The sequence below is a fragment of the Crinia signifera genome, chromosome 2 (genome assembly GCF_055691185.1).
Source record: "Crinia signifera chromosome 2, ASM5569118v1, whole genome shotgun sequence".
NCBI lineage: Eukaryota > Metazoa > Chordata > Amphibia > Anura > Myobatrachidae > Crinia > Crinia signifera.
The window spans coordinates 105,177,214-105,193,812 of record NC_139218.1 but is presented as its reverse complement, the minus strand read 5'-3'; the positions used below and the strand labels follow the sequence as shown (position 1 = coordinate 105,193,812).

General features: G+C 42.8%; 1 protein-coding gene across 1 annotated transcript in view; it reads right to left on the bottom strand.

The window, feature by feature from the left end:
- The window catches only part of CCDC80 (coiled-coil domain containing 80), a 103,389-nt gene that overhangs the window by 31,801 nt on the left and 54,989 nt on the right, over positions 1-16,599 (bottom strand). The gene's annotated exons all lie outside the window — the stretch shown is intronic.

Sequence of the window (16,599 nt, the reverse complement as noted above, 5' to 3'; positions counted from 1 at the left end):
CTGAATATTGTGAAATATATTGAAGTAACAAACCTCAGTTATACGCCATAGTGTGAAATCACTGTATTTCAATTTAATTGAAAACACTTAAGCTAAAAGACCGGCGCATTTAAGGGAAACAGGGGGAAAAGACTACATACAGTAGTACAATAATTAAGAATGTTCTTTTGCTAAATAGGAATATTTTAAGGACATACACTGATTGTTTTGTTAATTGTTATATGCCCCTTATACTCCTTTCACATCACACAAATAACCCGGGTCCGACCCATGTTGTTGCCTGGTCGACGTGTGGTGTAAAATTACCTGGGTCCAGCAACCTGGCATTCCTGGTTGCTGTGCAGTGTTAACGGGTAGCCCGGGTCCCATTCACACTATAGGGAGGAGGCAGCATTGGCTCCAAGCACTACCTCCTCTGTCGCCACACGATGAACTGGCACCGATCAACCCCGCCTCATTCTGACTCCAGCGACCCAGCAATGGCAGGCTAATATCGCAAAATGCAAGGTTGCTCTCGGGACGGACCAGTGTCAGAAACCTGGGTGTAACCTGGCATATGCGATGCGAAAGGGGTATAAGTAGGAATGTGCACCATAGTTGAGGTGATTGAAAGTTTTCCATTATGGAAGGAAATACTGTAGATAGTTAATGGCGGCATCATACAATTTCCAAAATTTCTTGTCCAATACTGGGGGTTAGGCGCTGACTCTAGAGCCCACTGCAAGACAAGACGATTAATCAACAGTATGTGATCATCACATTTGGAAATAAGTGTGTACATTCAAGACTGAATAGCTTCACACTTTAGCAAGTGCCATATTCAAGCTCAATGGGATAGCGTTGTTCTTTTTGGTAGTTGAATGCTGAACCAGTGACTGACATCAGATATACATGTTCTGGATTGAGTTCTGGATTTAATAAGGTCTGTGGTTACCCTGTGGTGCAGACACACAGTGTAAACAGGGGTGGAGCTTGGAGATGACATTATCAAGCGTCGGGACCGCCAATCGCCATGCCGGGGCCCTGGACCACTGCACTGTATACACTAGATCAGGGGTTCTCAAACTATTTTGCTCCAATACGCCATCAAACAATTCTGCAGAGAATGGTCGCCACATACAGTGATGCTGAGGGGGGGGGGGAGCAGGTTTCTTTTTACCCGTTCCCTGATCTGACTCCCCCTCCACCATTACAGAGCTCAGTGCTGTGTGGTAACCTGGGGAGAGAGACCGCCGCAAATTTTTTTTTGGCATTGGGCATGTCTAATGTGTACCCATTTCTTTTTATATACAATATGATTCAATTTCCTGGATCCGACCCGGTATTTGGAACACGGTACCAAGCCCGGTCAGATCTGGGATTTGCACCGTTTACCCTGCGGTGCCGACATGCAGTGTAAACAGGGGCGACAATTGATGACATCTTCAAGCGTCGGGACCACCAATCGCTATGCTGGGGCCCAGCACCAAGATAAACTGCTGGTGGGCAGGATTTAGAAGGAGGACAGAAGGTGGGATGCCGTTGGAGGACAATACTCACCCAGGGTTGCCAGTCCTTGGTGCAGGTCCAGGATCCACACACGCGGTGGGCGCAGATGACAGGTCAGATGGCTGGATGACGCAGTGAGGGCGCCGGAGAGGTGCATCATCTTTATCCACCACCTGTCCAGTCATCTGCGTCCTCAGCCTGTGTGGCTCCACGAGAAAAAAACAGAAAAAGCAGCGCTGTACAATTATATCTATTAGGTAACAAGTGAATCCAATTTGCTAGAAAGTATAACAAATTTATTGGCACATATAAAATAATGATCCGGATAGGAATAAAAAAAACACACAATAAAAAGCGAATTGATAAAATAAGGTGCGGTGGAATAACAGCAATATAACCTGCACTGGAACGGGTTTGAGTCTTTTGGATAAGAGTCCTTGGGTGAACCAATGGGGAGTTCCTTCTTTTAGAAGCCGCTGGAGGTTTGAAAGCCTTATTGGAATTAGGGTAAGGAATACCCACACTTGAAGCCACCTCAACGATGTATGCGGAGGAGAAGAGTGTCCCAATTGTGGATAGGTTCTTCCAGGTTTAGGTACTCAGGTCCAGAGAAATCAGCAGGTGACAAAGTCCGATGGATGGATTAGGAGGATATGGTTCCACACAACACCACAGTACCTACGCGTTTCGCTGACCTCTGTCAGCTTTAACACCTTGATAAAGCTTTTTTAAATACCTAAACCTGGAAGAACCTATCCACAATTGGGACACTCTTCTCCTCCGCATACATCGTTGAGGTGGCTTCAAGTGTGGGTATTCCTTACCCTAATTCCAATAAGGCTTTCAAACCTCCAGTGGCTTCTAAAAGAAGGAACTCCCCATTGGTTCACCCAAGGACTCTTATCCAAAGGACTCAAACCCGTTCCAGTGCAGGTTATATTGCTGTTATTCCACCACACCTTATTTGATCAATTCGCTTTTTATTGTGTGTTTTTTTTATTCCTATCCGGATCATTATTTTATATGTGCCAATAAATTTGTTATACTTTCTAGCAAATTGGATTCACTTGTTACCTAATAGATATAATTGTACAGTGCTGCTTTTTCTGTTTTTTTCTTGTGTTTCTTTATGAGGGAGCTGACTACTCCCTTTTTAGCAGCTGCTTAGCTATTGAGGAAACAGCCGGTGTCAAGCGCTCCTAATCAACTTTGGTTGAAAACTTCTTTGCTTGTGTGGATCCACGGCCTGACCGCCCACACAGTGGACCGGCAACCCGGGTTAGTACCCCTACCCCTTTCACACCGGCCAGTGCCAGGACCCCGGGTTGAACTCGGGAACAACCCTGCTAGCTAGCAGGGTTAAAATCCCAGCAACATTTTCTGGGATTTTGGTCTGGAAACCTTTCACACCAGTGCTAGTCGCGGGTTGTTCTCAGGCCCAACTTGGGAATTTAGGCTGGTGTGAAAGGGGTACAAGTGTATGTGATCCATAGCAATGCAAATGCAGAAGGAGCTGCATACTACCTCCTGCCTGCAATTAGTTAAAACTACAATGATGAGTAATTGTAGAGGAACATAGCGATGTTCATCTGCGACTGCCACCTGAGTAAGATTTGCAGGGGAATTGCGAGGCCAAAGAAACTGCTTTGCAGACCCAGTCCTTGGCCTTGCCACACTCAGGAAATGGAGCGACATTACCTTGCTTACCCAAATGCCGGCTTCCCTGCGCCTCTTCCAGAACACCTCTGCCTGTCAGTCAAGCAGAGGTGTTTGCTAAACTGTGCTGTGATCGGGTGTGGTACAGGGTTCCGACAGTTGGGATCCCGACAGTCATAAGCCCGATGTCGGGATCCCAACTGGCCGGACTCAGACAGCATGGTGAGCGCAGCTAAGCCCCTTGCGGGCTCGCTGCGCTTGCCACGCTGCGGGCACGGTGGCTTTCTATGCTCGCCACCTATTCTATTCTCCCTCTATGGGGGTCATGGACCCCCACAAGAGAAAATAGCAGGTGACCATTGGGAACCCGGCTGTCGGTGTTTTGACAGTCGGAATCCCAATGTCGGGTAAATGCCTGTCGGGATCCCGACTGTCGTCCCATCCGGCACCCGCTGTGATCGCAGGACCTGTTTTGCACATGAGCAAAATGTACATGCTGTGCATTTTTTTAAATATCAGGAAATTGCGGATTGGAAAAGCATTCCAACTTGAATTAGTCTCCCACAAAAATGTGGGCTAGTAAAAACTGTGTATAGCAGGATAGCATCACAAAAAAGTACTAACCGCTTCAGATATGTACAGTAGACATTAAGGTAACAGAGAGACAACAACCATAATAGAAGAATATTTATTCAGGCTAACACTGGAAAAAAAACAAGACAGTAGTTGTTGATACTGGAAAGTAAAAGCATTTCAGAACAAAAGTAGAGTCTATGGAATGACTCACTGATATCCTGTTATTCATCTCTTTCTCACAGGTCTCTGCTTAAACAAAATAAAAACAAAAGGAGAAGTGTCATTTGTTCCTAAGCCATCTCCACTTTTCACACTGATGAAAATGTGTCATAAAATCTGATAATAGATATAATTTATTTCAATTTTCGCTGTAGATCAGGGAAAAGAGTACATTATAAGTTAAAAACTCACCAGTTACTTTCATTGGTCTGCATAACACACACATTTCAGTGTGTGTTATGCAGGCCAATAATCACAGACTATTCCTTTTTATCCCAGGGCTATTTGCTGGTTGATTGCTGGACTTCAATTGAATAGCCCTGTCCCTTTAGGTGAGAGCTAAAGTCACGCTGTACAACCCATGGTTAACTGAATCTCCCCTTTTGCATACTGTAGATGCAAACCCAGTTACAACCATTCAGTTCCAAGTAGAGATGCTACTAAACCTCTGCTCAATGACTGTGTCATAGAAACATAGAATTTGTGGCAGATAGAAACCACTTGGCCCATCTAGTATCCCCTTGTTTACCTTTTGGTAGCCGCTACCCTATTTGATCCTTAGTTCTTTGTAGTGATTTTTCTTTTGTCTATCCCTAGCATGTTTGATTTGATCTACTTTTTTATCCTCTTCCACCTCTGATGGGATGTTGTTACTCCTATCCACTACCCTTTCTGTGAAGTAATCTTCTTCAAATTTCCCTTGAACCTATCTCTCTCCAGTTTTAGCATGTGTCCTTGTGTTCTAATACTTCTATTCCTTTGAAGAATATCTCCTGTTAGCACCTTGTCTAAAACCTTGGTATATTTGATAGTTTCTATCATGTCCCCCATATCTCTTCTCTACTCCAAACTATACATATTAAGATCTTAAAGACTTTCCTGGTCTAGACCATGCATCATTTTAGTTGCCTTTCTTTGTATCATCTGTAATTTATTTATATCCTTCTGGAGATATGGCCTCCAAAACTGGACACCGCATTCTAGATGAGAATCCCAATAACCTATACAATGACCTATACAGTGGCATTATTACTTCTTTCTTTCTGCTGCTGATTCCTCTTCCAATGCAACCAAAGATTTGACTTGCCTTCCTCATTTCTTTGTTACATTGCTTACCTGCCTTTAAATCACCCAGTATTGTCACTTCTAGATCCCTTTACTATATTTATCCTGTGGATTTTTGAGATGCAGGAATTTACATTTTGTTTATATTAAACTGTAGTTGCCACATTCTTTACCATTCCTTGCTTGTCGACTACCCAACTCCTCAGTAATTTGTTTCATCCCTCCTGGTATTTCTACCCTATTGCATACTATTGTCATCTGCAAAACTGTTTTCCCTTAAATACCCTTTGCAATATCCCTAACAACATTTTTTTTAAAACACTGGTCCAAATACAGAACCCTGGGGTACTCTACTTGTAACCTTCACCTCCTGAGACTGTATTCCAATTAATGCAATTCATTCAACCATCTTAGAATCCAAACCCACACCATCAAATACATTTAGTAGTCTGCCTTGTGGGACTTTGTCAAAAGTCCTACTAAAGTCTAGATATGCTACATCAACAGCAACCCTTAATTTATTTATTAGCCAGTCAAAACAACTCAATAAGGTTTTTTGACATGATCTCTCACCAATAAATCCATGCTGTTTGGGATCATGTAAATTGCTAGATTTGAGATATTCCACAATTCTTAGTTTTATTAGTGTTTCTATTAATTTCCCTATGACTGATGTAAGGCTCACTGATTGGTATTTGCTTGCCTCCACTTTTGTGCAGTGGAACATCCTCAAATATATCTTTGTTGGCTTTTACACCTGTTGCTGACCAATGGTTAAATAATTGTGTTAATGGTGTTAACAGCACCCCTTTAAGCTCTTCTAGTATCCTTGGATGTATCTCATCTTGCCCCATTTCGTTATTCACTTTCAGTTTTGAGAGTTCTGTTAGAACCCCCTCCTCTCTAATTGTTCTTGTTTGTAACTAATCTTTTAATTTTCTTATAACTTAGCTGTGGCCCCTGTCCCATTCAACATTCATTGTGTAATTTTTGACCCAATCAGCCTATTCGATGCTGTTTAATCTCTACCTGTTCAAACTTTGCAAAATAATTACTGGGTGTCAGCTGGGTGGCTACCTTGGGAGTGCATGGAAGAGAACAATATGGTGGTAGTTCCATGGGTGTGTAGACAGACTCCACTCCTATAATTATGGATGCGTATGATGAAGGGATGCCCAACAGACCATTTACACCCAGCATGGGACTGTTGTAAGTACTAATACTTAACATAAGGTAGTAAATCTAGGTGCCATAGCCATCTGTGTCTGACTCTGAATCAAACCCAATAATTATAGCAAGGTAAAATATTTATTTTAGGATTAATACTAGTGTCTCATGTTCTTCATAAACTCATCATGTTTGCAAGTTGACCCTTGTGTTTTGGAAATGGGCTTCAGGGTACACTGATGACATGTTTACTCAGACCCATTAATGCCGTTATGTGCCTGTGTGTGGTGTACATTGTTTCATTGCCAATCACTGTAGAATCATATCATATATCACATAAAAAGTAAATGTTAAAAAAGGAATTAAAAATTGTCTTGATATTTCTGCTGCTGCCAGACATACACAAGGAAAGTGCTCAGATGATTATACAAGAGGCATCTCGCTGCCTATACTATTCAACTACCTAGGCCTTGTTATATATTACTAGTTAAAGCCCGTCAAAATGACCTCTAAGTCTCTACCTTCTCCAACCTTTAATCTTTGCTTTCACAGCTACCTCTATCCATATCCAGGAAGCCTGAAACAAATCATTTTGGTTTCACTTGTGACAAGGAGTAATTTGGTTGGTAGAGTCCCCCTAGTGGTCACTGGCAGTACTTCACCATATACAAGTATAAGTCGACCCGAATATAAGCCGAGGCACCTAATTTTACAACAAAAAACTGGGAAAACGTATTGACTCAAGTGGGACCCTCACTCGAGTATAAGCCGAGGGGGGCTTTTCAGCATAAAAAATGTTCTGAAAAAAGTAGACTTATACTGGAGTATATATGGTATGTATATATATATATATATATATATATATATATATAATCTAGTGATTTTCCATTTTTAGAACTGGTCCAGCGAATAAGTGATGTAATGGAAAATCCTAAAATTTGTACTGCCAGGGAAAATATCTGTTGATCAGGGGAAGCACAGAGAGTCATGTCAGCAATTGTCCACCACTGGTTTAATAGCGTCATACTGTATATTTCTACAAGTCTGTTTTTCCTACTGTCATGTTTTTGCAGTTATATAGTGATGTATATGTATTAGCTATACATGTGGTGCCCAGATTCACCATATGGTGACAGAGTGAGCTCCCTGATCTTAGTTTTGTGTTTATATAGTAAAAACTGCATTTTAGTTTCTTAAAGAAAAAAACACATTAAGGGGCCGATTCAGGTTGGCTCGGTAAGCTGCGTCCATTGCAGCCGGCCAAATACATGCCCCCTCCCCACCGCCGATTCTTCTTAAAAAAAATATTCGAGGGGATGTGTACGAGAACAAATCCCCTTGCATAAGCCGCTAGCAGGAGATCATTCAATGGTCACCGAGACGAAGATGGGGCAGGCTTCAACCCGCCCATGCACCGATGGCAATGCCCAGCGTTTTCACAGGGAAGTCCATAAAATGTTGGGCGCTCCCATGGTCCAGTGCCGTTACCGCCCCCGGCCCTCCGTCCCCGCTGCAAACCGGCCAGCGAGTGTGTTACTCACCACGGCCATTCGCTTTTGGGGTTTGCACATGCGCAGACATGTGCAAACCCCAACCATCAGGGCAGGGGCCCTATTCAGATCACTGCGAGTTATCCTGAATCGGCCCCTAAATTGTTTAAAATTTATTCCAAAGCATATATTTTTTTCTGTAGGGATTACTGTATATTTACTAAATATCGCAAGAATGTTTAATCCATTAAATAGAAATGACTTATTAGAATTATGACGACTTCATTAACACTGACTTATTACAAGAGCGTTTGTGAAACTATAAATGTGTTGTACGTACAGTACTTGTGCTTTTACATGCCAATTATAGTACACTTCAAAGCATTTTATCTAATCCTAATAACATAAACCAGAGCAAACACTGCAGTGGGGTGTTCAGTGGAAGTTCTAGAACACTGTCAAATTATCATTTTTATAGTGCAACAAAAAAGAAATATTGCTTGATACATTTCTCTATCTATGATACTAAGGGGGTACACTTTTTTAATTCCACTTTAGTGCACAGTTTGTTTTTTTATACTCCTAAAGAGACCATTCACCTGAATCTATTCGCATGTATACTAGGGCATGCTGGCACTTGAGGTGCCACAAGTGCATCCACTACATTTAAACATTTTAACCCTATTAACCAGTGGCGGTTTTTACCTATGGGCTGCAGGGCTGCAGGGCTGCCCCCCCCCCCCCTTCCCCAGGAAAAATCTGCCACATATCACTATCCATTTTATCACTTTTGAAGCTTAGTTCATCTGGCCCTGAGCCTTTTTCATTTTTTTTTTTTTAAATATTCCAAATTAAAAAAGCCATAACAGACACACACATTTACATACCCCTGCATACTTTTTCAATATGCAATTTAGGTACTATATTGGTTGTTCTGCACAGCATCACACAAATATAACAGTATCTCCAGAGTTGTGGAATTCAACCACGTATTCTACACTCTTTTTATTGGCAGTATCTGGTTCATACGTCTACAGTGTCTAGGTCGACACCAATATGTCGATATGCAAAAAGTTGACATTGACAAAAAGTCAACACAAGCTCTTCCCCCCTAAGTAGCTGCTTCACGGCACACCCCTTGCCAGCACCCAGTTGGTTGCCTAGGCAACATCCATCCAACACAAGCAAAAGGTCAACATGAAAAAGTTGACACTTGAAAAGATATCTACAGACATGTATTATCCAGATACATGTCTGTAGATTGGTGGGATATAAAACCTGGGTACTCTTTACCTAGATGGGCGCCAGCGATTGAAATCGCGGGCGTCGGGGGTAAAAATCGCGGTCATCGCGGGCATCGCGGGTAAATCGGGATGCCCGCGATGCCCGCGATGACCGCGATTTTCCCATAGGGAACAATGTTAAAAAGGCTGATTGACCGCGATTTTACTGTTAAATGCCTCAATGGACCCGATTTGGCCATAGGAATCAATGTTAAATGGGCCACAGAGCCCAAATAGGCACAATTAACCCTTAAATGTCCCCCCCAATTTTTAACGCCACCCCACGATCCATAGTCATATAGACATGGAGTTGGAATACTCCAGACATGGATACGGAGATGGTGTCATGTGAGGTTTAACCCACAATGCAATACAGTAGCAAAGGATTCCTTTTTTTAATTCAGTTGAACAGTACAGGGGGAGTTTGAGTGAAAGTGTATACAATACATCCTGATCAAACAGGTTTTGGTACTCTTTACTTAGTTGGGCGCCCGTCGCGGGCATCGCGGGTACATTTATGTCTGGCCGCGACGCGACCGACGCGATGCCCGCGATTTCCCATTGAAACCCATGTTAAACATGGAAATCGTGTCGGTCGCGTCGCGGCCGGCCATAAATGTACCCGCGATGCCCGCGACGCGATGCTCCCGATTTGCCATAGGAATCAATGTTAAAAGGCCCGATGGACACGATTTTACTGTTAAATGCCTCAATGGACCCGATTTGGCCATAGGAATCAATGTTAAATGGGCCACAGAGCCCAAATAAGCACAATTAACCCTTAAATGTCCCCCCAAATTTTCTCCCCGTACGCGTCCTCCGACCTTTTCATGCCCTACTATCCACTAGGGCGTGGAGTGAGAATAGAATAGTGTGGCGAGCGCAGCGAGCCACCGAGCCCGAAGCGTGGCGAGCGCAGCGAGCCCCGCGAGGGGACGCGGATACCTTCACAGGTAGACGCGTCCCCTCGCGGGCTTCACAGGTGTCCGCGTCGCCACGGACACCTGTGAAGCCCGCGAGGGGACGCGTCTACCTGTGAAGGTATCCGCGTCCCCTCGCGGGGCTCGCTGCGCTCGCCACGCTTCGGGCTCGGTGGCTCGCTGCGCTCGCCACACTATTCTATTCTCACTCCACGCCCTAGTGGATAGTAGGGCATGAAAAGGTCGGAGGACGCGTACCGCCGCCCCTCGCGGGCTCGCTGCGCTCGCCACGCTTCGGGTTGGCGTGGATCGTGGGGTGGCGTTAAAAATTTGGGGGGACATTTAAGGGTTAATTGTGCTTATTTGGGCTCTGTGGCCCATTTAACATTGATTCCTATGGCCAAATCGGGTCCATTGAGGCATTTAACAGTAAAATCGTGTCCATCGGGCCTTTTAACATTGATTCCTATGGCAAATCGGGAGCATCGCGTCGCGGGCATCGCGGGTACATTTATGGCCGGCCGCGACGCGACCGACACGATTTCCATGTTTAACATGGGTTTCAATGGGAAATCGCGGGCATCGCGTCGGTCGCGTCGCGGCCAGACATAAATGTACCCGCGATGCCCGCGACGGGCGCCCAACTAAGTAAAGAGTACCAAAACCTGTTTGATCAGGATGTATTGTATACACTTTCACTCAAACTCCCCCTGTACTGTTCAACTGAATTAAAAAAAGGAATCCTTTGCTACTGTATTGCATTGTGGGTTAAACCTCACATGACACCATCTCCGTATCCATGTCTGGAGTATTCCAACTCCATGTCTATATGACTAAATATAAATAAGCAGTGCACCTGAGGCCAGCGGCGGGAAGTAACCAAGGTAAACGTTCATTCTATAAAGAGAAGGTTCTAGTCACTGTGTTGTTGAAATTGCCTAAGCGGATAATTGGAACCATGGCACAGTCAACAAACCTCCATCACAGAGGGAAGGAACATAAATATTTGCAAGGGACACACAAACCTCTTGTGTTACATTGCAGAATAATATAGCACACAAATAGTATAGTATTTCTCAAAAGAACTTTCCCCCAAAAGCTTTGAAACAAACAAGGATATTCTAAATGTACTCTTAATGCCATTGGAATTCCATAGAATTAATTTAATATCCACTATAATGTAAATAAATTTAACTATCAGACATAGTATTCTGAGAACAGTATACAGAGATTTAAAACTGGTATAGGAGGAGAGAACACACAAGACAAACTAAATACATCTATCCCCAGTAGCATAACTACACAAACTAATGTAGGCTGAATTAAAGTACCAAATCACCCAGAATATTCTGTCTCACTTATAAACAGGTGGAACAATGTGAACAAAAAGAACAAAAAGAACAAAAAGAAACTGCTGACCCATTAGCACAGAGGAGCAGACTTTGGGGTTTATTCAGTGATTGCAGATCTGACAGATCTGACAGATCTGGCTAAATATATATTCTTTTTATATGCTTTTTATGCTTTTTTAATATATACTTTTTTATTATAAATGAGGTGCAGAATAATTATGTAACAAAATCAATGTCTTTATAAATTATATCAGAAATGTATCTACTGTATATGTTTAAGTTAGTAAAGAGACCTGCTACAAAGGTTTTAAAGAAACAGATCAGAATAAATCTTTTTTATACACTTGTTTCCAGTGCAGCGCTTCATTCCTTCTTCCCGTTTGGAAAGGTAGCGCTCCTTCCATTTTTGAAGCTGCAGCTTGGATACAGCGGGTAGTATATAATAAATATAAAATGCACCAATTATATAAATATATAGCGCCATCACACTTTTTTCTCCTTGACATGCACAGTCTATAATCCTGGCGTATTCGCAGCCATGCAATCAGGTCTGAATAACTCACTTTATTCAGGATGCACTAAAGGTGCCCACAGACGCATCGATCCCGGCGTGCGTTCTGTGCTTAACTAGCACACATAGCATTGCATCGTATGCCTTGTGCATGCGATGTGCATGCGATGCGATGCTATGTGATAAAAAGCTTGTACAAAAAGTATGTGCAGCACATACTTTTTGTACTGTGCGATGAGGTGCCGTGGGAGCGCGCACCCCATCGCATAGCATCGCACCGCCGGGATCGGTGCGTGTGTGGGCACCTTTAGTCTTGAAAAGTGAACAAAAGGACAGTGCCAATCCACCAACCAATCAGCTCCTAACTGTCATTTTGTGCAAACACTGCCTATAACATGGCAGTTAGCAGGTGATTGGCAGGTACTTTATCACTCTCCATTTTGTCACTTTTCAAGCTTCGTACATATATCTCCCCGTACTTACGTGGGTTTCCTCTGGGTACTCCGGTTTCCTCCCACAATCCAAAAATATACTGGTAGGTAATTTGGCTCCCAACAAATTAACCCTAGAATGTCTGTGTGTGCATGTACATGTGGTAGGGTATATAGAGTGTAAGCTCCACTGGGGCAGTGACTGATGTGAATGTTCCAATATTCTCTGTAAAGCGCTGCGGAATATGTGTGCACTATATAAGAAACTGCTAATAAATAAATAAAATATAGTCCTTTGTGAGGAATGGTTAAAAAATGTGTGGTATAATAAAGAACGGAAAACTTTAGTGTGTATACCATGGTATTTACTGTAGGTGTCCAGTTGTATCTCATTATTTGTCTCAGTTCTATAGATTGAATTGTTTGCAGATACCAGTAGAAAAATCAAGACACAAAAATACCTGCACATTGTTAAATTCATTGACCCTTTATGCAGCCTTACAGATGACACATGACTACATCTGTTGCAGTACATGAGGAGCCGTGTCCACATAGATCTCAAAGTTGTTTCAGGGACAATGTAAGATGTTTTGGGGATCAGTAAACTCAATCAATGGAAAAATGGAGGGATAGCAGTCCTGGGCACATCTGTACCACATCACAAAGCATTACACAACATTATTCCCTCTGGATCATTTTGGTATATCACCATTGACCACATTATTCGTATATAGGTAATACAGGTTGTCTGCTCTGGTTGTGAAGGCTGCCAGCTTCTGCTAAATGTAAATGTTATTGTCAGATAGTGAATTACACATCTCCTCCAGGATTCCAATGCAGCCTCTCGCTTATTCTCTAAATATCATGTTAGGATAGTGAAGTCCTACCTAAGCACATCAACCTCATAGACTATAATTGCCTGGTGAATATTATTGCCTATGCGCCTAAGTACAATATTATTTCACATAACTGTTTATTGCCAGAGGTAGTCCTTAATAACAGAGGTAGACAATCCTGTATGACATTCAGGCCATCATTTCAAGCTTTTTGGTGGCATAGGAGAGCAAAAACTCACAGTACAGGTGTGCCATCTAGGGACATGTTGCCAGGGGTAGTTCTTGCTATTTATCTTGTCACCCATTGGCCACTGCCACACCAAGGCAAACCTCAATAACTCATATCAGAATGTACCCGGGGAACTGCCCACGTCTCAATCCTAACCAAATCCATATAAATAAATAAAACATCGGAGCACAGTGAAGACAATGGACAGTGGTCTGACAAAGTGACAACAGTGAAGACAATGGACAGTGGTCTGACAAAGTGACAGGGAACACAACAGAATGGATCCTTTCCACTTCATAGCAAGGTGTTTATTTATTATGTGTAGAAAACCTTCCTTTTGATGGCCACTGGCCTATAATGATCATTCCCTTACTGCATGTAAGAGGCTCAAGACCCATAGATTTTCCTAGTTAATCCACATACATTTTAGAAGTAAAGAACATTAATATTAACATTTATATAACTTTCTTGCATATGTTTTGGACTTGTTTTAGTACGAAGGTTGAGGATTTATGTGCAGAATACATTTCATGTAATTCTTAAAGTAGACAACCACTGTGTCTCAGTGCACATTGGACACAACACAAGGTGCACAACATGATCACAAGCATATTGTAAGGACCACAAAGGAGGAACCTTCGTTATGTGCATACAGTATTGCTGTGACCTTTCCCTGTGGTGAATAGTCTTCCCACACACTAGGTGGTTTTAAACCACCGTGGTTACAATAAAGGCCTAATAATCAGATGTTTCTACTCTACGCCTGGTGTCGAATACACAGGCAGCATGTGTGAGGTTTTTCCTTTGAAATAAGTAGACATATTTGTTGTTGCATGAAAAAGTACGGAACAAGTACAAGTAAAAACAGTTGAGAAAACTTCTATACAATAATTAAATCAAGGAAGTTCCAAATTGTCTGAAGCCACATACAAGAGAACACAATGAACTCCTAGATATTGTTTCTGATAATAGCCCAGTGTTAGTCTATTACTCTAGACTGGTGTTCTTGTACATCTGCACACTGCTGGCCTCATTCTGCCAAGCTTCTCTAAGGCCACATTTTCAGAAAAGGAAAAACAATGAAAATGAATTGTGAGAGAACAGAAAAATATTAGTGACTGCTCTAATATACACTGCTCCATATTGGCCCAGTAGTAACAGCATCCTTGGACTATGGGCCTAAATCAGAGCTGATCACGCATCTGCGTATTTGCACTTTTGCAGATGACTGGGAGTAATTCATGTAAAACTACCATCTAAAACAGGTATGTCCAAACTGTGGCTCTCCAGCTATTGTGAAACTACACAGCCCAGCATGTCTTGCCATATTTTTTTATCATTACCTCAAAGCAAAACTGTGGCAAGGCATGATGGTACTTGTAGTTTCATAACAGCTGGAGGGCCATAGTTTGGCCATGCCTGGTCGAAAAACTTTTAAAACACCTACTGTCACAGACTATAAAATAGACTAGTTTTTTTAGTGCTGAAAGGGGAACACCTTGAATTTATATTCAAACTAATTTAATGTACAGTACTAGAAGGTGTGGGGATACTTGCACAGGTTTAGTCCCACATTTGGCAGCTACAGTCCACTGCACACCGAGATTGATATTCCACCCCTACAAAGCAATAGGTTTGGACTACAAGTAAAGAAAACCCGCCTCATGCAAAATTGTGAGAGAACTGCGTATAATCGCTATTCGCTATTATCTACACATCCATATGCAATTCACTTACCATTTTCTGAGTCTGTGCAAATGTGAGTAACTCAGACCCTTCCACAACTCTGCGAGAGAGGCAGGCTGATCGAGGTCGGCACTGACGTCACACACCCTCCCTTAAAATGCCTGGGCACGCCCACAATTTTCCTGACACTCCCAGAAAATGGCAGGTGTCCACCTACAAATGACAACTTCCTGTCCGACATATTGTGAAGGGACTGTTATTAGATATTTTCACTATTTCTGTTGCTATATTCCCTGGTGCATATGCACTATGAATCATTCCATAATCGATATGATTGTGAATTTGCACAATACCGATCAACTCTGAATAACCCCTGTGTCAGCGGCGTAACTACATTTTGGGCGCCCCCCCCGCCGTTAAAGGGAGGGCGCCCAGCCACTCACCCGCCCCTCCGCCCGCCGCACCAACCCCCGCAGTCTTACCTAGGTTCAGTACGCGCTGGTCCCGGCTCCCTTCTTCTGCTATGAGGACCACCACAAAATGTCCGCCCCCATACAGCAGACAGTTTCAGAGAACTGTGTGCTATATGGGGGTGGCCATTTTGTGGTGGTCCTCAGCAGAAGAAGGGAGCCGGGACCAGCGCATACTGAACACAGGTAAAGACTGGGGATGGGGGGGTTTGCGGGGGTTGGTGCGGCGGGGTGTAACGTAACTATAGCACTGCAGCCCCGGCGCCCGCACATGCATAGCGCCCCCCCGCGGTCGCGGGGGCTGCGGTGCTATATTTACGCCACTGCCCTGTGTTTATTACAGACTTCTGTATTATAACAGTAAAGTGTAGCTAACAACAAAGTATGTGTCTATTTACTAAATGGCCTAATGCCTTATCTCCAACAAAGAAAGCCCTATCTTTAGAGACGTTTTCACTGGTGGCTACTGGCTAGAACAGAGGTTCCCAATCTTTTTTTAATCATGGCACACTAAAATATCAGAATTTTTCACAGCACCCCTGGGTCCCCAAAAAATTTAGAAAAAAAATGAATAAACAGTAAAAAAAAATAAAGTAGTTGGTGTATATATGTGATCCTTAGGTTTAGTTATGTGGTGAGGGACAGGATTTGCTTCTGTTTGTGGAACAAAATTAACCAGATTCGGAGCTGGAACCTAAGGACATCCGTGTTGCCTGCTTTGCCCCAGGTTTTTTTTTGTTTCATGCTTGATTATTTCTACTTACTGTAAGTGTACATGTTTTCTAAACGTGTCTGTTTTTAAAAGTTACACACTATAGCTGCCCATACATGGTCTGTTGTGTACGGCTCCGTTCTGTACTATGCTCCCGCGCATCACATAGTACGGTACAAAAAGTATGTGCTGCACATTCTTTTTGTACTAGCTACACATCGTATCGGATCGCAGTGCATGCACAAGGCATGCGATCCGATACGATGTGTACTATTTAAGTACCGAATGGATCCGTTAAACGGACCGTGTATGGGCAGCTTATGTCCTCTTTCTGATTTACTCAACACATTTTATTATTGCTTTTCACCCACAAGTGGTGCTATTGCATTTGGGAACCCTTTTAGTGCAGGACATCATTGTATTCATTTTTTCCATAGCAACAATGTACTGCATGTTGTATTGTAATAATGATGGGAATTATTTGTTCTAAAATATATATATATATATA